At 37.9% G+C, this 27,295-nt stretch overlaps 1 long non-coding RNA gene across 2 annotated transcripts in view; it reads right to left on the bottom strand.

Moving 5' to 3' along the window:
• The window catches only part of LOC144456685 (uncharacterized), a 176,733-nt gene that overhangs the window by 109,771 nt on the left and 39,667 nt on the right, over positions 1-27,295 (bottom strand). The gene's annotated exons all lie outside the window — the stretch shown is intronic.

Genomic DNA, 27,295 nt, shown 5'->3' with positions numbered 1-27,295 from the left:
TATTGACCATCAAGCTAATTATTCAGGTTGAACTGCATATACACATACATGTCAAGAACAATCAGTTAATAGCAACAAAAACACAAGTTTTCTTGTAATGATTAGACATGATATCAGGTATTCCGCTAAATGACAAACTCTGTTACCAGTCCTAAATTCAGCTAAATTACTGTCTCTGTGTATTTATGTATCTCTTTGTCTACCTGTCTTCCTGTCTCCCACCCTCTTAAAACCACCACCCATCTCTTGGTGATGGTGTCTTTCAGTATTTCAATCAGACCCAGTCCCCTGGGAGACTACCTGGATCTTCTCTGCTTTTTCATTTGAATAGAAGGCTTGAAGAGGTTCTTGCCTGACAACACTTAGGGTGGGTAAAAGGAACTTAACACAATCATGGACACTGCTCCATTCTTTAATGCCTTTGAGTGGTTTTTTTTTCCTTTTTTTTTTTGTGAGTTAACATCTCTTTCATTTTGTCTATTCCCGGGGCATTCACATTTTCTGAGCTTCTTGTTTTACTTCTCAAAATTTATCACAGAATCTCAAAGCTAGAAGACCTCAGCCATTTAATCGAATCCACACCTGAATAATAATTAATTTAATGTAACTTAGCTAGCACTTATTAATTATTGTGTCATTCAATGAATTAAGCACTAAGGATGATCACAAAGAAAAGAAAAACTACTCCTGCCCTCAAAGAGCTTGCATTCTACTGTGGGAGAATAAGGAGTTATCTAAAGACAGAGGAATTTCAGAATTATTGACTATGACTGTGTCACATATAAGTGTTGATGAAATCAAAGGCATGGTCATATTCCTTTGTGACTGAGGTGAAGTGACAGGGTTAAAACATCAAGATTTTGATTGAGAAGGCAAAGGCATTTTAGGGAACAACTTCATATAAACTGAAGCCTCCAAGTATAAGGACAGGGGCTGAGGGGAACAGGAAGTTTGTGATTCAGGTACTAAATTCATTGGGAAAAGAGGGGAGGAGGACCTGGGAACTGGTAAAGAATTGCAACCAGGATTTGCATAGGGTGGATGGAATAAACTCCAAAGGAAGAGAAGTTGCTGGGTCATGATGGCATAACTGAAAGAAATAGGAAGAGATATTCATATATTTCTTAGTGAATCGGGAGGCAAGGGAGAAGGCACCTTCTGTATTTACAATGAGGTGCTTTACATAGCAAGTGACACTTATTCCTTTCCTTGGAAAGGGTAGTTGGGGATACAGTGTATTCTGGGGACAGACAAGTTTCTGTGATTGCAAGAAGATGGAGAAGCTTTTAAACAAAGAAGCCTAATATGGAAAACAGTATCTTAACAATGTAATGGGGGGGCAGCTAGGTGGCACAGTGGATAGAGCACTAGCCCTGGAGTCAGGAGGACCTGAGTTCAAATCCGGCCTCAGACCAAAACACTTACTAGTTGTGTGACCCTGGGCAAGTCACTTAAGCCCAACTGCCAAAAAAAAAAGTTTTAAAAAAAATTTTTAAAAAAACAATGTAATAGAATTATATAGAGCATCATCGAAAGGGAGGATAGAACAGAATTAGAATACAGAATGGGTGGGGTTGACAGGCATAGATTTTATGGAGCAGGAAATGTTAGCTGGAGAAGGGAGCTTCCATCCAGTCAGTCTATGTTTCTGCATCACAGGAGTGGAGCTATGGGGCAACAGATTGATGCTGTCTTCCAAGAAGAAACACTACTGTTGATTTAATTATCATTCCATGAATAAGAGATAGTGGCAAGGGTACATTGTGCACCTGCAAATGTAGAATAGCTGGACCAGTATTCAGTACCAGGAACTGTATGGCGCTGAGTTTGGGACTTGGCTGGTAATAAAATGTTGGAATTTGGTCAATTTATCACCTCTTGGATGATCAGCCGAGAGCAGTTTTGCTAGTGTCTGATACAAGGTTGAGTTGAATATTTCCCCTGAATCAGGGGACAATGCCTCCAGAAGGTATATAGTCTTGGCATGGAGAAGCAGGCATGAGGCAGCTAAATGCCAAGTCCTCAGTTTTGGCCTAGTGATCTTTTCCAGGGGGCAAGAGGTTCCCCAACATTTGGCTATTTAGCCTTTGTTTAAAAATGTTCAATGAGAGGTAAGTCATTATTTCAAATGCAGTCTTGCCCCTATGCCATGCCATTTAATGATTCTTTTGTTAGGAAATGCTTTCCTGTAAGAAGCTCAAATTTTCTTCTTTGCAACTTCTACCCACCTTGTTCTGCTCTCTAGGACAAGCTAAACAAATCTAATGCTTCTTCCATTGGGCCTTCAAACACTTGAAGCCTTCTATCAAGCTGTACTGCTTCCCCAATGTCTTCTCTTCTCCAAACTTAACAGTCGTAATTCCTTAAACTGATCTTCATAAGTCATGAACTCAAAACTCTCTGAATTCAGTTTTGTTGAACTCTGTCTTTGTGATGAAAAAAGCTGAACAGCACTGTCTAAAAGAGGTTCAAGTAAGGCTATGCTAATATCATATACCCTAGAACAATCCATCTGTTAGTCTAACAGTGGTTTTACTTTTAAAGGAAAGGAGCTGGAGGAAACATAGCTCATTGCTAATTCATATCCACCTTACCATTCAATACACTCCTGTTCTTAAGTTCTCCATAGCACATAGTCTGTTCTTCCCTCATAGATTGATCCATGACTGATGTAATCTACAGCACTCTCCGGGTCAAACATTACCTATTATTGAGTGACCTGCTAAAGGTGGAGCAGATTTAAGGGCAAACTAAAAATGTTACTCCCAGGAGGTTTCTGTCTGTGCCTGAAATGACTGGACCCAGTTACAAGACTGTCCCACATTTATGGGATTGTCTCAAAGCCTTCCTTTTGTATGGCAGGCTAAATGCCACGTCTAAAGACTAAAAGTTGACATGCCCAAAGCAATACAGATGAGTTTATAAATTATATGAATTCTACAGATAAAAGATAATAGAATGTTAGAGCTGGAAGAGGCCTTGGAGATTCTCTATCTAGTTCAACCCTCATATGTTTCTATTTGTATGTCTATTCCTACAAATAAGAATATATTCAGTTAATTGTTGACCTCTTGTCTGCCTAACTGAAATCATTAAAAAAAAATGCTTGAATTTCAATTGATCATTCCTTTCTCTGAACTCACTGTTCTCTGAAAATTTACTTCCTATAACTCTCATTTGGCTTAATCATCTACTTAATCACTGCTGTTAAAAAATGAATAAATAAACTGTACTGGAACTTCATGAAACATTATCTCAGAGAGAACTTTGCCTACAAATGTCTAAATATAAGATTGACTCACAAATGTTTAATAATAAGGTTTTTAATAGATTTTGCCCAATCAAATACTCATAACTTCCAAATTACGAGAGCAACAAGCTCTCCAAATATACAGACCTAGTGAAACAAATCAAAACCATGAGGGGACAGGATGAAAAACATATACTTCATCCTATATGGCACTGGCTTTGCATCAAGGACAGTCTACGAAGAATAGGCTTACACCCAATATTTTTAATTCAACTACAAAAGTTAATTATTCTGTCCACCTATCACACAATTTACCAAACATTAAGTATAAAAGCATGATGGTAGAACAGCAACTTGTCCGAGGATTGCTTCTATTTGAGCTCCATTGAATATAAGATAAAAAGAAGAAAAAGAAAAACAATATTAACACTATTGAGACCTGTGATTTCAACTCAAAATGAGAAAACTCCCTCCAACAATGCAAGTTGACAGCAAATTTATAGCTTGTAGTCTTAGATAGTCACCTGGGGCCCTGACAGATTGAGCATAAAAAGCATTAATGATAATAATAACAATAATCACAATAATGATAATAAATATTTGACAGAATGCTTTGAGGTTTACAAAATGTTTTACATGTATTCTCTTTTTTGAATGACATGCTGAGGATCTGATTTCAGTTCCAGCTAATCCAAAATATCAATAAGAAATGGTATTAGCTAAGTAGTAGTAGAAGTTGAGATAAAGTAGAAGTTTGATGCTAGCTATCAAATTACAGAACAGTTATTTCACTTTTTTAAAAATCAGATTTTTTTTAAATTATAGAAGCATATTTGCTTTAAAGTGAAATTTGTAATTTGAATGCTATAATCCTTGTTTTCTTCTCCTGCTCCTCTCTACCCCCACTCCCTTCATAAACTTGATATCATTTGCCCTTCTATAGTCCTCTGCGACCTCACCTGTCCTGCATGAGTTCTCAAAAATAATTGCTAGCAGTTCTGTTATTCCTTCTTCTGGCTGCTTTGGCACTTGAGGCTGAATTTTATAGGGCCTTGCTGATTTGAATATGTTCCAGGGATGCTGGCATATTTAACATTTTGCTTCCTTTTGACCTCTCTCCATTTTTGTGGTAACTGTCATTGTTATAGTTCTCTTCCTAATTGTACGTACTGAAACAACACGTTTGCAACTTCTTGTACCTCCAAGAATCATATTTCCTGGCTATTCTGGGCCCAATATTCACCCTTGCCCAACCTATGGGGAAACTGAGACCTTCACAGGTGAAAACAGTCTAAAATGAGAAAAGGTTTAAACCAGCCAAGTGATCATTAGATTATCATCCATTAAATTGTAAGTTCTTATCTGTTTCCTCTTTTTGTATTCCAAGCACATATTACTCTGCCTGGCACATAGTAGGCTCTTAATACATGTTTAATTGATTTACTAGGGCAGCTTGGTGGCACAATGGATAGACTGCCAGGTCTGGAGTCAGGAAAACTCATCTTCCTGAGTTTAAATCTGGCCTCAGATACTTACTAGCTGTGTGACCCTGGGCAAATCACTTATTCCTGTTTGCCTTGGTTTCCTCATCTATAAAATGAACTGGAAAAGGAAATGACAAACCACTACAGTATCTTTGCCAAGAAAATTCTAAATGGGGTCATGAAAGTCAGACACAACTGAAAATAACTGAACAATAACGATTGATTAACTAAATCATCAATGCTTTGGAAACAATATAAAATTTAGAGGGGAACATCTACTACTATGTTTAATGCTGTTTAAAAACCCCTTGGGGAATCAAAGAGGAATTTACTATCTTATTAGAAGCATAAGACAAACACACAAGAAGCAAGTATCAAAGGACACAAAGCAGTATACAATTAAGTGATTTAAGAGATCATGCAATTTGGAAATATAAGGGAATTTAATGATCACCTAATGCAAACTCCTCATTCTTCCAATAAAGTGATCAAAACACTGAGAGGTTAAGTGACTTGCTCAAAATTACACAGCTAGTCACACTGCAGTATTAAAACTCAAACAATCTAAATTCAAGGGTCTTTCTTTTACACTATGCCACCTCTCTATGAGAACTAAAATAGTTGGAAAAGGCTTTGTAAGTCTGAAAGTATTTAGCCACTTATTTCTGCAAATCCTTGAGTTTTTGTCTGATTTGAGGCATCTACTCTTTAAACTAGTTCTGAGGCAAGAGCCCTGCTAAAACTTTGGAGCATGAAAGAAGGATCCCTCAATGAGGAGGGGCAGAATGGTAATTAAAACAATACCTAAGCCAACATGGTCTCACTCACCATGATTGATGGTGATGAGTCTCACTAACTTTTCATCAACCCAGTTTTGTAACTGTGACCTTCTTTTTCTCCTAAAAGATTTGCATTTCACTTTACTATCTGACTTCATCTCAAGTACTTATACTTGTTTTGATCACTTTTTTCTCCACCTATATGAAACAATGCTGATTTTCCTTTTTCTGTTTTAAATTTGAATTTTTAGGCTTTGGTCACCCCTGCTCATGCTAGTTCTCTTACAGAGGAAAGAGGGAAGGAAAGAAGGAATAAAAAAAAAGCATTTATTAAGGACTTACCATGTGCCAGGCACTTATCTCATTTAATCCTCACAATGACCCTGGGAGATATGTACTATCATTCACCCCTTTTTATACCTGAAGAAACTAAGACAGAGGAAAAGTGACTTGCCCAGTGTGACAGAGCTGGTAAGTCTCTGAGGGCTGGATTTGATCTCAGGTTTTCCTGACTCCAAGCCCAGGTTTCTATCCATTATTCCACACAGCAGTCTCTAATCAGAGAAGCAAGTGTTAGAGTCTGGAACCTTTTACTATCCAGATAGCATATAAATACGCCTTTAAGGTTTTTTTCCCCCAAGATCAAAGACATTTAAGATATGAAAACTAAAAATAACAGGAAAAGAATTATGTAGGATGACAGGCTCCACAGCCATACACTGGAGTACAATCTCATACACTTCCAGGGGATTATAATCTAATTCCCCTTAAATCTCTCAAATTTCCCCACATAGAGTCACTACAGATTCATGGCCTCACTAGTAAACATTAGTTGATGGAGCCATTTTCCTACTGAGTCCCCTCCTCCCAACCCCCAGCTTCTATTTTGAAGTATCCTGGTTTAGCCACAAGTCTTAGGACATCATGGTTATAGTCTTCCATATGGTTTCTCCTCCCCAATGGCAGATTCAGTTTGCCTACCTGACAGTCCTCATTCATTTTGCCTGTATCTACCTGCCTCAAAGCCCTAGTGACCTCAATCTTTATATGTGTGTGTATATACATATATATGCATGTATGTGTGTATGTGTGTACATGTATATATGTATATGTATGTATACATACATATATAGTTTTTTGTTTAAATTAAAATTTTAAATTTAATTAAAATTTTAAATTTAATTTTTTTTTCAAATTACATGTAAAAACAATTTTAACATTCATTTTGTTTTAAATTTTGAGTTCCAAATCCTCTCCCTCCATTTCTCCCCTCCTCCCTCCTTGAGAAGGCCAGCAATTTGATATAGACTAACATGTGTAGTCATGCAAAAGATATTTTCACATTAGGCAAGCTGTAAAAGAAAACATAGACAAAAAAGAAAAAAAGAAAAATGAATAAAGAAAAAAAAGTAGGCTTCAATCTGCAATCAGACTCCATCAGTTCTTTCTCTGGAAGTAGATAGCATTTTTCACCGTAAGTCTTTCAGAATTGTCTTGGATCACTGGACCAATGGGAATAGCTAAGTCATTCATAGCTGATCACTGTGGAATATTGCTATTTCTATGTACAATGTTTTCCTGGTTCTGCTCAATTCACTTTGCATCAGCTCATATCAGTCTTTCCAGGTTTTTCTGAAACCATCTGCTTGTGATTCCTTATACACAATAGTATTTAAGGACAATCATATGCAAACCTTGTTCAGCCATTCCCCCATTGATGGGCATCCCATCAATTCCTAATTCTTTGACAACACAAAAAGAGCTGCTAAAAATATCTTGGCATATATAGATCATTTTCCAGTTTCTTTTTATCTCTTTAGGGTAGAGACCTAGTAGTAATAACAGTAGTAGGGCCAGGTCAAAGGATATACACAGTTTTATAGCCCTTTGAGCAGTTCCAAATTGCTCTCTGGAATGGCTGGTTCAGTTCATGGCTCCACCAACAGTGCATTAGTTCCTCAATTTTTCCACATCCCCTCTGACATTTATCATATTCTCTTTCGGTTGTATTAGCCAATGTGACAAGTAGGAGGTGGTATCTCAGAGTTGTTTTAATTTGCATTTCTTTAATTAACAGAGATTTAGAGCATTTTTTCATATGACTATAGATAGATTTGCTTTCTTTGTCTGAAAACTGCCTATTCATATATACTGACCATTTATCAATTGGGGAATAATTCATATTCTTATAAATTTGACAACATTCTCTATATGTTTGAGAAATGAGAGCTTTATCAGAGAAATTTGTTGTAAAAAAAATTCCCCTAGTTTCCTGTTTTCCTTCTAATCTTGGCTACACTGGATTTGTTTGTACAAAAAGGTTTTTAATTTAATGTAATTAAAATTATCCATTTTACTTCCTGTAATGCTTTTTATATCTTGTTGTGTCATAAATTTTTCCTTTATCCAAAAATTTGACAGGTAAGATATTCAATTCTCACCTAACTTGCCCCTTATGTTGAATTCATGTATTCATTTTGACCTTATCTTGGTATACTGTGTGAGATGTTGTTCTATACCTAATTTCCGCCAAATTGCTTTCCAGGTTCCTTAGAAGTTTTTGTCAAATAGTAAGGTTTTGTTCTAAAAGGTAGGATCTTTGGCTTTATCAAACACTAGATTACCTTAGTAATCTAGTAATTTACTACTGTGTATTGTATATGTAATCTATTCCAGTGATCCACCCCTCTATTTCTTAGCACCAGACTGTTTATAATTACCATTTTGTAATACAGTTTCAGATATACTACTGCTAGGCCACTTCACATTTTTTTTTTCATTGATTCCCTTGATATTCTTGATCTTAGTTCTTTCAGATGAATTGTTATTTTTTTCTAGCTCTATAAAATAATTCTGGGCAGTTTCATTAACATGGCACTGAATAAGTTATATAATTTAAGTAGAATTGTCATTTTTATTATAGCAACTCAACCTATACATGAGCAATTACTATCTCCCAAATTGTTTAGATCTCACTTTGTATGAAAAGTTCTTTCTAATTGTGTGCATATAGTTCATGGGTTTCTCTTGGCAGGCAGACTCCCAAGTATTGTATATTGTCTACAGTTATTTTCAATGGAATTTCTCTATCTCCTGCTACTGTACTTTGTTGGCAATATGCAGAAAAGCTGATGATTTATCTGGGTTTATTTTATATTCTGTGATTCTGATGAAGTTGTTAGTTATTTCAAGTAGTCTTTTAGTTGATTCTCTAGAATTTTCTGAGTATACCATCATATTATCTGCAAAAAGTGATAGTTTTTATTTAAAATCAATCAATCAATAAACAATTGGTAAACTCCTATGTGCCAGGCACTGTCATAAGTAATGGGGATATTAAAAAAAAAAAGCAAAAGCCTGTTCCTATCCTCAAGGAACTTACAATCTAATTGAAGAGACAACAAACAAACAAAAAAATATGTACAAACAAGCCATACACTGGAGAAATAGGAAACAATTGAGAGAGGAGAAACTAGAATGAAGACAAGTTGGGAAAGATGGCATATATCTATGTCTATATGTATATATGTATATATATATATATATGTATGTATACATGTATGTGTGTATGGATGTATGTATATACACACACATATGTAGAAGATGGCATTTTAGTTGGGACTTGAAGGAAGCCAGAGAAGTGAATAGTCAGAAATGAGGAAGGAGAACATTCCAGGTATGGGAGACAACCAGAGAAAATAACTCCGGCTGACACATGGAGTGTCTTGTTTGATGAATAGCAAGGAGGCCAGTGTCACTGGATTGAAGAGTAGCTGGTAAGGAATAAGGTATAAGAAGACTGGAAATGCAGGAGGGGGCCAGAATATCAAAGGCTTTAAACATCAAACAGAGGATTTGTATTTGATTCTGGAGGTGATAGTGAGGCACTGGAGTTTATTGAAGGGTGGGTGGGTGGGTGGGATGGACATACACTTATAGGAGTGGGGAGAGACTTGAGGTAGTTAGACCCACCAGCAAGCTATTAAAATAGTCTAGGAATGAGGTGATGAGTTTAATTTTGGACATTTTGAGTTAAAGAATACAAGAATGAAGGGAGATGGTCTTCTTATCATCAGAAATAGTAATAATTTAATTCATTTTTTTGTATTTCCATATAGAGAATAACAAAGAATAAGTAGGAAGGAAGTATTTATTAAGCACCTACTATGTGCCAGGTACTATGCTAAGTGCTTTAGCTTTTTTTTTTTTTTGACCCTCACAACAACGTGGGAGGTAGGTGCTGTTATCATTCTCACTTTACAGATAAGGAAACTGAAGTACAGAGAGGTTGAGTGATTTTCTGAAAATCATACAACTAGTGGATTTGAACTCAGGTTTTCTTGACTCCAGCAGGTTCAGTATTTTATCTGTGGTGGTAACTAACTGCTTCAGTTAATGAGGAGGCAAGGAGAACATTTGTCTCAGACACAGAATGAACATGAAGGTGGACAATGTGGATTCAGTTCAACTCAACAAAAATTTCATTGGATCATAAATTTAGAGTAGAAGGGAGCTTAGAGGCCATCTAATACAAAACCTTAATTTTACAGATGAAGAAACTGAAGCCCAGAGAATTTAAAAGACTTCCCCAAAGTCATACAGGTGGTAAGAGGAAGGGGTGGATTTAATAACATGCTGGGAGTGTTATCTAAGGATCATGTATACAAATGTGAAAATGCCAAAGGCCTTTACACCTACAATTTTAAATTTAGTAATATATTGGTCATTTAGTATCTGATACCCACCTAACTTTGCAGCTTTTTCTCCCACTAATCTCACTCACCTCACATAGACAAATGTTGTTCTACCTTCTACTTCTGTTCCCCCTTACTTCCCCTTCTCTCCATTCACAGAGGCTTCACACCTAGGTCAGGCCCTCATTACTTCTAACTGAGCCACTGCAATAATCCAACTGCTCTCTCTCTCTCATCTCCCCTCACTCACTCCAATCCTTCTTTTACTCAGGTGCCAAGCTCATTTTCTAAAGTGTAAGTCAGACAGTGTCACCTCGCGTTCCTCCCTTCAATGACTGTCACTGTATCCCTGTTCCCTCAGGATCAAATATAAACTCCTATGTATGTCATTTACAGCTATTTATAACCGGCCCTCTTTCTAGATTTTCAGCATTCTTATACCTTTCTCCCCTCCACAAACACCCTCCCATCTAAGTACCTTATCACTGACTGTCATCCATGCCCAGAATGTTCTTTCTGCCTTTTCAACCCTCTCTTGGTTTCCCTGGACTTGCTTCAAGACTTAAGTCCTAGCTTCTGCTGGAAGTATTTCCCAGTTCCCCAAGCTTCTAGATTTGCCCCATTTTAGGGGAAAACTACTTTTATGTATATTGCCTATAACTAGTTATTCATATTTTGTTTCTGCAAATGTGAATGGGTGTTTAAGTGGGAGATCTGTTTTTGCTTTTTTTTTTTTGTACACCTGGTGCCTGGAACAGAGTGATTAAGAAATGCTTGTTGACTGAGTAATCCCTACATAAAATTCAATGAAATGAATCATAATTATGAATGCATAAACCCTCTACTACAGCCAAACTGAGGAAATTTGGTATACTAGAAAGAGTACTTGCTGACATAACATTCTGAAGACCTTGGTTGCAGATACCAACTCTTCTATTTATAATCTTACTAATAAAGAGATTTCCAGGCTCTAAAGTGAGTCTGGTGCTAGATGAATTCTAAAATCTTATCCAATTTAAATTGTTATGTTATTATGATCTATTATTACTATTATTCCACAAAACAGGATCTGTTTATACACACAAAATCAAAGAATACAAGGGTTGGAAGAGACCTCAGAGGCCATCTACTCCAAAATATACCAGAATCCCTTCTACACAGTGGTAAATAATACAAAGCAATTCAGCCTATGTTAAAAGATCTTAAATACATCTACCTCCAAAGGTAGCTCATTCCACTTTGGAACTCTAATTGTCAAGAAGATTTTTCTTAGAATGAGTCTCAATGTGCGTATTTGCAAATTCTACCCTGACTCCTCATTCTGCCTTTGGGTTCTGAGCAGAATAAGTATAATTTTTCTTCCACATAACAGTCCCTCACATCCTCCAAGGCAATGATCATTTTCTCAAAAAAACGTTCTCCAGGTTAAATAATCCGATGTCAAATGAACAATAATGATGTTGATGCTAATGCCAATCTTCCACAGTCTAGAATGTCAGAGATGAAAACAAAAAGGGTGCATGAGCATACAATGACATCAACACTTCCTGCTATTTCAGCCTCTGGAAAGTAAGCCACCCTCTTCCACACCCTCAGTCTCCTCACCCTGTCCCTGCTCATTCCCCCTAGGTCTGACACTTTTGCTGGTATGGAAAGTTATGCACATATGCCACTGGTCCCAAATCTGTCACTTTCCTCCTCTAGGTCCTGGTAATCTCTCACCCTATCTGCTAGACTACACATTTCCCATTATTCAATACCCAGCAGGGAGCCCTTTTTTCTCCTAGTCTTTCTGGAATAGGGAAGGGAGGCATACAACTTTTTTACCAAACTTTCTAAAATACATCATTGATTTTATAAACATCATTGAGCACATACTATGTACAAAGTACCGTAGATACATGGAACATTGTGTCATGGCCCTTGTCATCTAGAAACCCAGTGTAGTAGGAGCAGATGGGACATGTACAGAAATAATGGTTACTCAAGATGGTCAGTGAGAAGAAACAAAAGAGAGACATCAAGAAATACTATGAAAGTTCAGAGGAAGAACTTTGTTTTTGGGAAGATCAGGGAAATATTCACAGAAAAAGCAGCAACTAAGTAGAAATAGTATATTCCAAGCATTAGGAAATGCATAATCAAAGGCAAGAAGTATTAGATCAGGATGTGTATTTTGGGACAAGAGACTAGCCCAAATTGGTTGAAATTGAGGGTTCATGAGGTAGAATAGTGAGATAAGTTTGGAAGAAAGGGGCTAGATACTTCTTGAACTTGAATTCCTTATTAAAGATATTGAACTTTGTTGACAGCACAATAATCATCACAGCTGATTTACATAGAATATTAAAGTTTGCATATTAAATTTATATATTTTGTCTCATTTTAACTTTATACCAATTCTTCAAGTTATGTACCAAAGGTGTTATTTATTACTTTGTTTTACAAATATGGAAATGGAGGCTGACAAAGATGAAATATTTGTTCATGTTCCTAAAGCTGTTCATATTCAGAAAGTTAGAGATTATATCTGACCCCAGTTCTTCCAGATCACAAATTCAACAAGCTATGTGCTTATGTGCTAAGCTGTTTTGTCACGGGAAGTCATGGAATATTTGGAAAAAAAACTGGATTTGAAGGTAACTATACAATATACGTGTGTATATGTTATCATATGTGCACATGTATAAATATATGTATATATACACAGAGAAATGGAGATAAAGAGAGACAGAGATAGAGACAGAGAAAGCGCAACTAATATAGATACTCCCTAATGACTTATTCAGTGGTATCTGAATCTCTGAATCTTGAGATGACTTCTTCAGCTGATGATTATAAGTCCCTGTGAAGACATCCCTATTGCATAACTAGTATACACTGAGAGAGAAAAAAAATTAGCTGTTAAGTCAAATACATTTTTTTAACTATCCTCATTGCCAATCAACCAATTTTTTTTTCCCCTGGGAGGCAGCTAGATGGTTCAGTAGATAGAGCACAGGCCCTGGAGTCAGGAGGACCTGAGTTCAAATCTGGTCTAGATGTGTGACCCTGCGTAAGTCATTTAACCCTGATTGCCTTGCCAAAAAAGAAATTTTTTTTCCCTGAGCATTAAGTATGTGCCCAGGTAGTATATAAAGTAGGAAATACAACAAAAATATGAGACAATGTTGGTTCCCTGCAGAGATTTAAAATATAGTTGGAAAGATAAGACACAAAAAAACTAGGATTGGAGCCACTGAGTATGTGGACTAGACCAGTGCTTTCATTGAAATCAATAACTCCTAGGTAAAGAAAATTCCTCTACAAGGGCAGGCTGATATCTTCTCAATAATTTATTATCTCAGAGAGTTACCTAGAGCACTGGAAGTTTAAGTGACTTATCTATTCACACAGCCTATATGTGTCAGAAGCAAGACTTCAACCCCTGACTCCTTGCATCTAAGGCCAGCTTTCTATCTAGTATTCTATGTCATCTAGATTTTTTTTTTGGCAAGGCAATTGGGATCAAGTGACTTGCTCAGGGCTCATACAGCTAGTGTCAAGTTCTGGCTTGAGACAGGATTTGAACTCAGGTCCTCCTGACTCCAGGGCGAGTGCTCTATCCACTGTGCCACCTAGCTGCCCCTTCTAGATTTAAAAGACAATGTAATATAGCAATAGAAATCCTACCCCAAGACAGTCCATGATTAATTTCTGGATGCTATCATTCACGGAAAGGCAGAATCATTATTTGCTGGGAGGACTACAGGAAAGAGGTGGGCCTTGAGCTGGACATTAAAGGTTGGTAGCATTAAGATGGGAAGAGAAGTATAAGCAGAATAATAGAAGTAGAGGAAGTCTGTGAGCAAAGGCATAGAGCTAGGAAAGCATGATGCATGGTCATGGGACAGTGAGTAGACCAATTTGGTTAATCTCCTAATTAGAATGGGTAATTGAATGCTGACAGTAATTATTTTAGTCATTTGTAACCAATAGTTGAATATGTAAATAGGTTCAAGAAGAAAATGAATATATTCTCAGAATACCATTGCATCTATCACCTACTCCATGAAGACTTCCATAATCCTCTTGGTCAGTAAGGACCTGCCTAATTGTTGAAACACTTGGGTATTAACATTACCTCACTTTCCCCATATGTATCAATCAGCAAATAATTGTTAATGCCTACTATGTTTTCAGCTGGCAATAGATGTTTCATGGGTTACAAAGAAATGAAGGGAAGATTTACTTAACCTCCACCCTTACAAAGCTTGTACTTTAGATAGAAAAAGAGAGGTGTGACTATGGACATTACACATACATATTAATATGCATGTGATACATATGTATATTGTTATATATATATATATATATATATATATATACATATACACCTACACATGCATATATACGTGTTTATGTGTATACATGCAGACGTGCACACGTGTGTATACACATGTATGTGTATAGATGTACATATATATCTCATGTTATCATATGCTAAGTGAGAGAGAAGGTACAGACAGTACAAAATCCAGACACTTAAAGAAGACAGCAAACAAGGACAAGTCTTTTTGTAGGATTTAAACTAGACCTTGAAAAATGGGCAGAATTAGGTAGCATTTGAGCTAGTCCTGGGGAGTGGAAGGGTTGAAAGAATACAGAAAAGCCTATTCTAATTAACAGAATTTTTATCAGGTATAGATCATAATATTCTACAGCTTGTTTGCAAGATTCTACATACAACAGGATATAATCAGCTAGTCTGGAGATGATAAAATGGTGGGATAGGTTTTGGCACTTCCAAAACTAATTTTGAAGAGACAATCTTATTCTTCCCTCCAGCCTCCTTCTACTTTGCTTTTATTATAACATTTCTCTAAGCCTGATTCTTTTCAGACACATGGACACAAAGAAGGTGGCTATATGGTCTAGAGGCTTTGGTTCAGAATTGTTAGAGGGAGAAAGAAAGTCTCCCTACTCTATTCTTATTATGAGGGAACGGACTGATCCAAAAAGGTATAGGGCACAACAGAACTTTGGGGCTATGTAATTGGGACAAGTCTATCCTTCATAATGCTATAGTCAAGGAGAAGCCATTCTTTTTCTGTCCTTAAAGCACAGGAAGGGGAAAAAATATGTATTTTCATAAGAGTTCACATAGAGAATCAATTTCATTGTGCACTTAGCAAAGCAGGGAAGAGAAAAGCTGCATGGGAATCTTTATATTTTGCTGGTTCTGTGAGTTGTACTACATCAAAGGGCAGTGCATTATCTGCATTATTGTACAACTTTCTAACATCCACTTGCCCCTTAGTTAGCCCATTCCTTCCAATAATGCTGCTTGAGAATTATCAAAAGAGAATCTGGGTTTCCAAGATACATTCATCAAAGAATCATAACATTCAATTCAATTTAACCTTCACATACACATTATTGAATAAGCTGTTGTTCAGCTGTTTTTCATTTAGGTCATTTGACACTTTGTGGCCCCATTGGGAGCTTTCTTAGCAAAGACACTAAAGCGATTTGCCAGTTCATTTTACAGATGAGATAACTGAGGCAAACAGGGTTAAGTGACTTGCCCAGGGTCATACAACTAGCGTCTGAGGCCACATTTAAACTCAGGAAGATGAGTTTTCCTGATTCCAGGTCCAGCATATCATTTACTGCACCACCTAGCTACCCTGGGGTATATGGGGTGTTCAGGAGGACTAACACCTCTGGTGTAAGGGCTTGCTGAATCCTTTTCAGGGTTGCTCATCTACCTTTGGTGTCCACTTAATTCACCCAACTCTCACCTATGGCTTTAAGAAGCTGCAGCATGTGCATTGGCCATACCTTAGTAAACCATCTTGGTAGATAAGCTAAACCAGTTTGAGGGTAACTAACTGACAGGCCTTAAATCTGTCAGTGAGTTAGTGAAGCAGCCTCTGTGAAAGGCTTAGAGCTTGGTCGGGCAAAGATGACCAGACATCCACTGCCATCGCCAATCATCTTGGCTTTTATCCTGCCACTGGACTTTGAGCACCCAGGAAGAAAGAGTGAGGCTGATGACTTTGTGCAACTCTGCCTCACCTAAATCCAATTCACACATTAGTCAAGATATCACCAGTGATGTCACTGGTCCTCTTTGAAAATGAAGGACAAATAGTAACTGAACAAGGTATCGTAAACATTCAGATAAGACAAAGGTCTTTGGCTACACAGAGTTCATAATCTGTTACGTTAACAGATAATCAAAGAACTCAGTATTACAGTTTAAGTGCATAAAAGAGTTTTGCAATAATGAGTTTGACAAAATCCTAGGGGGAAGGGGTTGTTGCTGGTTAGGGGGATAAACAAAGTCATCCTACAGGAAGTTTCTGAGTGGGGTTTAAACAGTGAATGAGAATTTAACAGGCTAACATCAGGAAGGAGGATAATTCAATTAAAGTGAATAGCATAAGCAAAGCAAGAAATACAGAAATTTCAAGTACTGCTAGGACCCAGGGCATAACTTGGTTTGGCTGGAGTATATGGAGGGGCATAAAATACTCTAAGGGAAAGTTAGCAACAGTAGTGGAGTGCCTTTGAACTTTAGTTGGTAGGTAACATAAAGAAACTGACAGCTTGTGAGTAAAGGCATGAAATGACAAGATCATAGGAATGAGAAAAATGTATGGAGGACAGAGGATGGAAAAAGTACTATGTTGGAGTGGGAATCAGGAAGCTCAGGTTCTTGCCCTTCTTTTACCACTCATTGGCTGCAGATGAGGAGACAGGCTATGTGTAGCCTATGACTGGTCTGAGGTCACAATACCAATAACAGAACTGGAACTGATATTCACTTCTTCTGATTCCAAATCCAGTGCTGCCATCTATATGATATTGTTTCCTACATATCTTCACCTACAATGACACCTAATGAAGCCTTTCTCCCAAATGTAATCAGCCAATGGTTATGCATTGAAAGCCTATTATGTGCCCAGTGATGAATCCCTAGATGTCTCCAAACAGTGGCCTGTCACCACTGGTATTTCTAGGCTTGGTGGGAGGAGCTGGCTTCATATGAGACTCCAGATCATTTCAAGAAGCATTTCTTAAAAGTGGCCTATATGTATAATACCATACAATGGACTATCAATACAAAGGCAAATATGAAAGAGAGACCCTGCCCTCAAAGATTCTGCATACCACTGGGGGATTCATCATGAAAATAGTCCAGCTCATTTAAGCTCAGATAAGTAGGAAATAGAGGAAAAAAGTAATAACAACTGTAGAAATCTTCTTGTACGAAGTGGCTTCTGAGCCATATCTCAAAGAAATCCAGGGCTTCTAAAAGACAGAGCTGAGAAGAAGCCACAATACAGAAACACAAGGAGAGTACATCTTCATTGTTGTACTTCCCTTTCCTTTCTCATAAGCCTTGGGTCCTCTAGGAATTTAAAATTTTTTGCTCAAAATGCATCCCTACAATGAACCCTTCCTTCTTTACTATGTCTGTTCTTCTCATTTTATTTTTCTTCATACATGTATATCATTAATTGGAATGTACGCTATTTAGGAAATACTTCAGTTATGCTGATGCATATGCTATAGATACGGGTGGTGAAAGGTAATCACTGATGAAAAGGCAAGGATGTAGATCTATTGACCAAGTGGTTTTTCCTTGAGGAATTGCTTTGGGCTCATGATTCAGCAGAAGAAAAGAATGAACCTTTCAACTGGAGGCTATGGCCACCAATCTTGGGTTAATGTCAACATGCATTATGGAAATAATATGGCTGCTCCACCTTCGGGAGGCCTCACATTCCAAGTTGTTTTTCCAAAGATGTCTTAATGCTGTCCTATATATACACTTTCACCCACCCCCCTCTGGCACTAATAATATGCCTTTACAAGGAAATAAGCAGAGATTGAGAGCAAGTCTATGAACATGGAGCAGAATAAAATTACATGACCCACACAGGGATGGCACCCTTGACCTTAATCTCATTAGAATCAGTTTCTAATCAACTGAGCTGATACCCACAGCTGAACACCTAGTGGGAAGGAACAGATTAAGAAAACTCCAAGGCCAGTATACATTTCACAAGGCATTAACCTGTTTGATATCTGCCCTGCCTAATATGGTGACAAGAACATTGTGGTCAGTCAATCAATACCCAAGTAAATGACAAGACAGACGTTTTTCTTTCTTAAGCAATACAGATTAATTAGAGTTTCTTTGGGGCAGAGAAATGATAAGGTAGGGTATGGTACAACAAAAAGAGCAGTGGATTGTAATCTGAAGGACCTGTCTTCAAATCCCAGGTCTGCTACTCAGTACCTATGTGAGTTTAGCAAATGACTATCTCTTTGGGCTTTTGTAAACTGTAACATGAAAGGGGTGACCTAATGGTCCTTCAACCCCATTTCAAGCTGAGCCTGTGATCTATTACTTGCTGATGAAGGTTGATCACCTACTTCCTTCACCTAGAAAGCTTTTTTTCCCCCTTTTCTGAAAGCTAGCTGATTATCCATATCCTACTTGTCCTTTAAATCTCAGCTCACGTCTGCTCTCCCAAGTATCGTTTCTTATCCTCCCAGCCTGAAGTGATTTCTCCTTTCCATTAAATTAATAGCAATTAACTTTTCATGGGTTTATTATCATCCTTGATAAACTATAACTGCAATTCTTTGTCCCTACCTCATTCAACATATAACATTTTTGAAAGCAGAAAGCACTATTTTATCCCCATCAAAAAGCACAACTGCACATAACAAGTTCTCAACAAATATGTAGTGATGGACTTCCGAGATAAAGACAGGCTTATTAGATTATGGATCAAAGAGGTGGAGGTAGTATGGCACAGTGGACTAAACAGCAGGCTTTGGAGCCTGAGAACTTGGGTTTGAATTTCTGCTTTGCCACTTACTCCCTATGGTACATTAAGTCACTTAATTATTCTGTACTTCAGTTTCCTCCTCTGTAAAATAAAGGATTGGACTGTATGAGGGCTTCTTTAGCCTTCTTTTTGACAGCCTGGTAAAGTCTTTAGACTCCTCAGAATTATGTTTTTTTAAAATGTCTAAAATAAAACAATTACATAACAAAATATACAAATTATATTGAAATATAGTTATTAAAGTATATCTACATATACGTATGTATGCAGTCACATGCATTATATATGTACAAATATATTAAATGTATAAAATACATACTCACATTAATACAAATATATGGAATATACACATGAAATGTACATATATGCATATGAAATATATATGTAAAGTGTTTAAATATATACACATGCATGTGTGCATATATACATATATGTGTGTGTACATGTACACATACACCAACTTCACAGACCCCAGGTTAAGAACTTCTCAACTAGATGGCTTCTAGGTTCTTTCCAACTACAAATCTATCACTAGATGACCTCTAAAATTTCTTCCATCTATAAATCTGTGATCCTATAACAGATGGATTAATTGCTTGCAGTTCTGCATTCCCCAACAAGGTTCTGGAGGTTCTTGAAGTAAAACTGGGGAATCAAAATCCCAATCAGCCCAAACCCATGAAAACAAACTCCCCAAAATTGGCTTGCACAACCTTCCTAATTCAAGCCACTGAATTTCACACAGCTCAAAAAGGGATTTAATCCCTTCTTATATGCCAATACCTAATTATAAACCTCTCTAATTAGTCAGGAAATAGGACTGCTGCTTCTTTATGAGGAGAAGCTGTAGGTGCCTCCATCCTCCAGAAAAGATGGCAAAGTGAGTTGAGGTAGTTAACTCAAATCAGTTGGTCTTATTCCATGAAGCTTATTTCCCAGCATCCTCTGGCTCTATTGCATTTTTTTTTTATCGGTTATCTTCAGTTTACTTTGTGGTTCTGACTTCACTAAAGCTCCCACTTTTCGCTGCAGATCCCTGCTTCACTGTAGCAAGTCTCTAAAAGTAGGAACAAGTGCTATGTAAAATAGGCCTGTGATTTTGCATTAAATGAATCTTTAGAACTTCTCAGCCCTTTAGGGCAAGAAGAAGGGAATTTTTCTTGAGGGATGGGACAGTGTCTTAATATTCCAAACAGAAGTTCTTTGTGTTTTTTTTCCACACTGTATTGCTTTATTTTTTTTTCCTCTGCTTTATTTTCACTTGGTTTCCTTTCATATCCCAGTTAGCAATGGAATTGACCAGAACTAAGAACAGCCCTAGAGCAATAGCTACAGTTCCACTGAGCTTGTCAGATACTGTTTGACCACTGATTATCACCCTGGGGATATCGCTTCCTTTATAAACTTTTTGGTGCATTCCCACTGCCAGAGAAACATTACCCTTTCTCTCTCTCATGGGGGCATGGCAGAATTGTTTGGAGGAAGCATATGCTTTCTAAATTTTATTTTATTTTATTTTGTGTGCTATTCTAAAAGGTAAGATGAAAGGCAGGTCATTGCCTTCTGTAGTACTGAAATCTGAACATCATAATTATTGATGGGCCCAAGCAGGGGTTTATTTGGAATCATGCGTCTGGCAAAGGCTTATACTGAGCATGTTAGATAAAGTCCAAATGTAGTCTTCTCTTCCCTCCTCCCAATCCCATCCTCCTGCCACACACCACGCTAATTGCTCAATTCTATACCAGAGGGGGAAGGTTTGGATAAAACAAATGATGGCACTATGTGTAACTAGCAGTTCAAGATATATCTTCCCATCTCTAAGTAATAAAACCTCAAAAATACTGAATTTTTCCAAGTGCCTGGTTGCCTATTTATTTGTTTTAATATGTAAAGCTCTAGAGTTCCTTGATTCATATCTCCTTTCACCAAACAATTCGTGGAGAGTCACACAGGAGATAAGAGTTGGGCTTGGAAGAAGCAGGTCAGGAGATGAACTAAGGCCAAAGGATATATAAGCACCAAAGGCCAGAGTTAGGCAGAGAGGTCATGTAATACAGAACATTATTTTGCCATTTAGGTAGCAGGGTCCTTTAAGCCATGGAAAGCAAAAGTTGGTGCTTAATCTTGCCCCAGACCTCTTTCCTCCTAAATCTAAACAATAGTGAAATGTACTTTTGCATAGCTCAGCATAGCCCATACCTCCAAAGCAAATGGATAAGAAAGCTTGCAATATAATTGCTTTAGGTAATTATGTTTATACCAGAGACCAGGACACCTGGTCTGGTTTGTGTGATCTCTGATCCATAATAATGGGGTGCTTGGGTGCTTGTGCTTGTACTTGTGCCCCAGTTTCTCCCTAGTCTCAGAAACACTGTCTCTTACAACCATTCCCCAGCCCAAGGACACTGTGCCTAGCAGTTATTCATGCATGGGCCTCAGCATGACCCTTACCTCTCTCCCTGGTATAGCTACACAGAGCTGGGCTGCTCAGGCCCCAGCCCTCAGATCATATCTCTGGAAGCCTCCCAATTCCTCAGTAAGTTCCTGTGTTGTGAGAAATCTTTCCCTAGTTACAGAGCATTCTCTCATCAAGACAGAGGGAGAGGGGTGTCCTTGACCAGCCCAAGAACTCTTCCTCTTGCTAGGCTTCAAAGATCCATCCCCCTCCCTGTCCTGTATACTCCCTGTACTTTCCCATCCATAGCCCCCAAAGACACCTGCATCTTTGGATTACCTCATCAGTGTTCCTCGCATTTCTTTCCCATGCTCTTTTCTATACAAACCCTAGCTCGACCCTGATGGCTGCTGCTTGATTTGGATGCGCCTACCCCTTGCTGCTGCACACTAATAAATCCACATCTTAAATTACGTCTGGGTTTCACTCGCTGATTTCTCAGTACAACAGTCAAGCATCCAAATAGTGAGGGCCACGATGTAAAGGAGCAATCAGTGATCAGATGTCAGTCTCATCTACTTAACAGCAGTGTATACTAAGACTTCAGGATTCTTTTCTTTAGACAATGCTGGATACATTATTATTTCCTGAATCAACTCCCTCAAACTTGGAACATATGTATTTAATCACCATATCCAGCCTCTGAACACTATTCCCAAGCTCCCACTTGTGGTTTATATTTTAACCAGTTAGTTCTTGGGCTGTTCCCTTAGGATGAATGAACATAGTCCCAAATCCATAGTTAGCATTCAGGCATTTGGTCAACAACCATTATTGAGCAGTTGCTGTGTATACTAAATGCACAGAAATATATGTCTTGGAGCTGGGGTTAGACTGCACTAAGCTTTATTATTGCTATCTAGCTAAGGATCGTTCAGGACACCAATAAACAGTTTGTCATTTGACCAGAACAAAACAGAACACAACTACTTCCAGAGACAAAACAGCATGAGAGCCATAGCAGTCTGGGAAATTTTCATAGAAGTAATATTTGTAGTGCATCTTAAATAGGCAGGATTTTGCTAAGCAAATGGAGAAAGGAAATGATTGTCAGAAGAAATATTCTGGGCTGAGAGAGACAGGAATGAACAGGGAAATCACCAGAGCAGGTAGGGAGCAGTCAGGATGCAGCACAAGATTCTTGCTGGGCAGCAGTGGGGGGAAACATTGAATAAGTAAGCCTGGGCCAGATTATAAAGTGAGCAAAGTTCACAAAATCAAAGCATCAAAGGATTGGAAAGGATCTTGAACAGTCACCTTGGTTCATTCACCTCTCTTTAAGTAGGATAATACAAAAACCATCCCAGCAAAAGCAGAATCTAGCCTATTTTTAAAACCCCTCCAAAGAAAAAGATTTTTCTCCAGTCCAAACCTAGTCCTTTGGGTGGTGTCAAAACCTATATTCTGACCTGCATGCCTTGTTCACATCCTCGGCATTATTTCTTAGTGGTCTTACCTGAGCTGAAAACGTCTTAAGTTTTTTTCTTTTTTTTTTTTCCTGGCCTGGAAGTAAGAGACATAGATTCTAGTTTTGCCTCTGACACTAACTACTTGGATCCCCAGCTCTAACAATCCATGATCTTTCTTTTGTTCAGCAGGTTTACAGTGTGCCACAATTGGGGACATTTTGCATGTAAGTATGTTGTTGCTGTGCTAAATTCATTCAACATCCATTTTGAAAAATATTTATTGAATAGCTACTATTGCAAAAGCTTTCAGCTATCAGTGGGGGAGGAAAAGAAGTAGGACACATAGTCACTGTCCTTAAGCACATTATATTGGAATTGAAGAGATCACATCCAGGAGTGCAAAGTAACAATATTTTAGGTATATACTTAAATATATCTACAAATTATACAGGATATGTAATATATAGATTATATTCTGTATTATATATTATTTACATAGATCTGAATTCTATCATATACTAGTATGTAACATATTGCATGTGTATATAAATTATACATATATACATATGTGAGAGGGGTGTCTTTAATTTCTGGTTTGTTAAAAGTAAATATGTTCTAAGTGCCAAATGGGCAGGAAAGAAGCAATGTGACAGATTTTTTTCTTAGTATCACAGTTTTAATTTTTATCCTGAAGATTATACATGATATTGTGAATATCTGTTACATACTACTTGCTTTTCTTTTTCCAATTACATAATAAATTCACTGTGTTGCTGTCGAACCAGACTTCCTCCTAGAGGTAGGAACAAGTAATTCCATGTAGGGAAACAACATGAGCAAAGGTGAGAGGTAGGAATGCACAAAGTGTTATTTTGGGGATAGTTAAGTAGCTGTGGCGAACATCAAATGAATTAATTAAGCAATAAGCTTTCAGCAAGTGTTCCAGACCCTAAAGATACAAAGACAAAAAATGAAACAGTCTATACTCTCAAGATTTAATTCTACTAGCAAGAAGAAAAAGAGTTTATCTATAGATATGCATACAACTGGCACAAAATGAATGTAAGGTGACATTGGGGATGGTGGGTAACGTATATTATTTAAGTTGTCTACATTGGTCAACTTGAGATGGAAGAGAGAAGCAGGGAGATCAGAAGGGCCTCACACAGGAGATAGCATCTGAGCATTTGAAGGAAGCTAGGAATTCTAGAGAGGGAGTGGGGCTGTGGCAGTATTTCCAGCAGAGTTAATAACCAATGCAAAGATTTAGAGGTGAAGACAATGTTATCTATGAGGAATAACAGCAAAGCCAGTTTGGCTGTACAGGATATGGGAAGGATATTAATGTAAAATAAGGTTAGAAAGGTAAGTTGGGCCATATCTTGGTATGAGGCAACTCTGGGTTCTTGAAGGCCATGCCAGTGGAGAGTGAGGTCAATAATAATCAGAACCATTAATAATTACTACTTTCATCATAGCTACCATTTATGTAGTGCTTTAAGGTTTGCAAAGTATATAACAATATTATCTCATCCTCACAACAACCCAGGGGAATGGAGGGGTGCTATTATTATCTCATTTTACAGATGTGGAAACTGTGGCTGAGGACAGTTAAGAATTTGCCTGAGATCACATAGTTCTGAGACTAGATTTGAACTCAGGTCTTACTCCACATCCAAAGCTCTATTCACTGTACCACCAGGCTAACTCTAGATCAAGGAGGTTCTATCAAGCTTGAAAGGTTTTGGGTATAAGGAGGCAACAGCTTTGATGTGTGTCTTCCAAGGACCATCCTATCTGGGTTCTGTTGCTGCAAGATTAGTCACAGGCATTTTTTTTCCCCTGCCACAGCAACTCATAGAGAATTTATACTAAGTTATGGAATATTTTTGAGTTTGGTTTAGAGAGACTACCCATGTGGATGGAATCACAATTCCTTAAAGTATTAGAGTTAAGTGACTAGATCCCTATGCTGGAGAAAAGCACTCATGGGGAGGAATAGTGGAACATAATGTGGAAAAGTAGAAGGAGGTCAGATTTGGTAGTATCCTGAATGCCAGATTAAGGAGTTTCAAATTGTTCCTTATATATAAGATGGAACCACTGACATTTTTATTTCTGTACAGAGGAGGATGTGATATAGTAGTATATCAGGTAATGAATCTGGCAGTGATGTACAAGATGAATAGGAGTAAATAAGACTAAGAAGACAGGAACTGCTTAGTTAGGATGCTATTGTAATAATCCAGGCCTGGGGTGAGGAAGCTCTATTAAGCAAAACTTATAGTCTATGTATAGTTCTGCTTAGGTACCTGGCTCCATCACTTCAACAAATAATTTCGACTTGTTCAGTTACATTATACTTCACCAACAGCTGCCATCCCTTTACAAGCTTTGTTTCTACTTTCTGGCATATTGAGTAGTATATTGGGTATACATAATTCCTTCTCCTACTGATCCTCTCATCTGCCCCCAAAGTGTAGATTCTGCGACTTTGGCTGGTCTTCGCTTCACTCAAGTTTCATTTAAAAAAACAACAACAAAAAGAACATTCTCAGTCTTTGCTGTTGGGGAGAATCTCTTATTCAGCATAAGATAATGCACGGTTGCCCTGTTAACTCAGCCTTGCAGAAAACACTCCTGTCAGTTGGCATGAGCTTCGCTCCTTTCACCTCCAGCAGGTGGTAAAGGCATTTTGCAAAGGAAGATTCCAAATTGGGTTAAGTACCCAAATAGGCAAATGGCTCGGCTCTCCAGGGTGAGGAATTGCATTGATGCTAACCTTTACAAACCCTGGTTCTGTGCCACCAAACAAGGAAGCCATCAGGAAAACTGTAATATAGAAGGAACTTGTCCTTTGCGCCTTCCCACCTCTCCTTTTTGTGTTATTCTCCTGCCCTCCTGGCTCTGTGTCCTAGGGTATACCTGTGTCTCCTTACTCTCAGATATTATGATGCCAGCTAAGCTCTTAATTTAAGTGCTAAGATAGGGTTTAGCGTATGTTCCTTCTCAAGAGGGATATCCCAGAAAATACCAAAGCCTATTAAACTTAAAGATATGGATCAAACTCCATGCTAGGCCGTGCTCCTTAAATCAATTCACATAGGAGACTACCTGATCTACTCAAAAAGCTGTCCCTGACACCAACAATAATAATAAGAATAATATCTAACATTTATATATCACCTACTATGTGCTAGGAACTATGCTAAGTATTTTACAAATGTTATCTCATTCAACACTCACAACAAATCTGGGAGGTCAATGCAATTACTTCCCCCATTTTACAGTTGAAGAAATTGAGGCAAACAGAGGTTGAATGACTTGCCCAGGGTCACAAGGCTTATAAGTGTCTGAAACCAGATCTGAATTCAAGTCTTCTGGCCTGACTCCAGGCCCAGAGCTTTATCCTGTGCCACCTAACTTCCTAATTACAGCCACCAATTTATAGATTTCTTTTGCATTTACCCCACCAAGGCACTGACACTAGGAAAGCCAGCTAATTAATTTGGTATATGGATATTGGCATAGCTCATGGCTTCCCAGAAATCAGTGGGACCTCTGAAAGTACAAAAGGGAAGTATTTCTAAGGGTTTCAGGTTAGAATAGGTGCTTTTTAAAGGAAGGTTTTTTGACTTACTGAAATTCTCGAGTTTACACTGATGATCAAGCACGGCCCATGCCTCTTTCTTACTCAAGAACTGAGCCTCCTGGGGCAGCTAGGTGGCTCAGTGAATAGAGCACTGGCTCTGAAGTCAGTAGGACCTGAGTTCAAATCTGACCTCAGACCAAACACTTGACACTTACTAACTGTGTGACCCTGGGCAAGTCACTTAACCCCAATTGCCTAAAAAAAAAAAAATCGAGCCTCTTAGAAATTCATAAATTTAGAGGCAAAAGGAAAATTAGAGATCTTTTACCCTGACCTCATTTTACAAAGGATAGAACTGAGGACTACAGGAAGCAACTTACGTAGGATCACATCATTTGTAAATGAAAGTGACAGAATTATGTCCACTGATTCCAAATCTTGATTTCTTTTCACTGCATTATGCTGACCTACATTCATGTTAACTTCCCTGACCCCTCTAACCTTCACAAATCTCCCTCTCTGACAGAATGCTATAGCATCTATAGCCTGCTGACATAACTTAGCACTTAACCATATTCTGCCTTATATGTTTTGTTGTGGTTTCATATGCTAGCCTGGTCTCTCTAATTCAGTTATGAATCCCTTGAAAATAGGAACTATTTGTCTCTTCCATACAGCATTTACCATAATCACCATAAGTAGGTGATTACTTGTTTTGTTAGCTCCCTTCCCCTTATGTTTTTTGCTATTCACTTTTGTTTTGATTTAATTCAGCAA

This window comes from Phascolarctos cinereus, unplaced genomic scaffold, assembly GCF_003287225.1.
Source record: "Phascolarctos cinereus isolate Bilbo 61053 unplaced genomic scaffold, phaCin_HiC Scaffold_4;HRSCAF=312, whole genome shotgun sequence".
Lineage (NCBI taxonomy): Eukaryota > Metazoa > Chordata > Mammalia > Diprotodontia > Phascolarctidae > Phascolarctos > Phascolarctos cinereus.
This window is presented reverse-complemented; position numbering and strand designations above follow the sequence as displayed.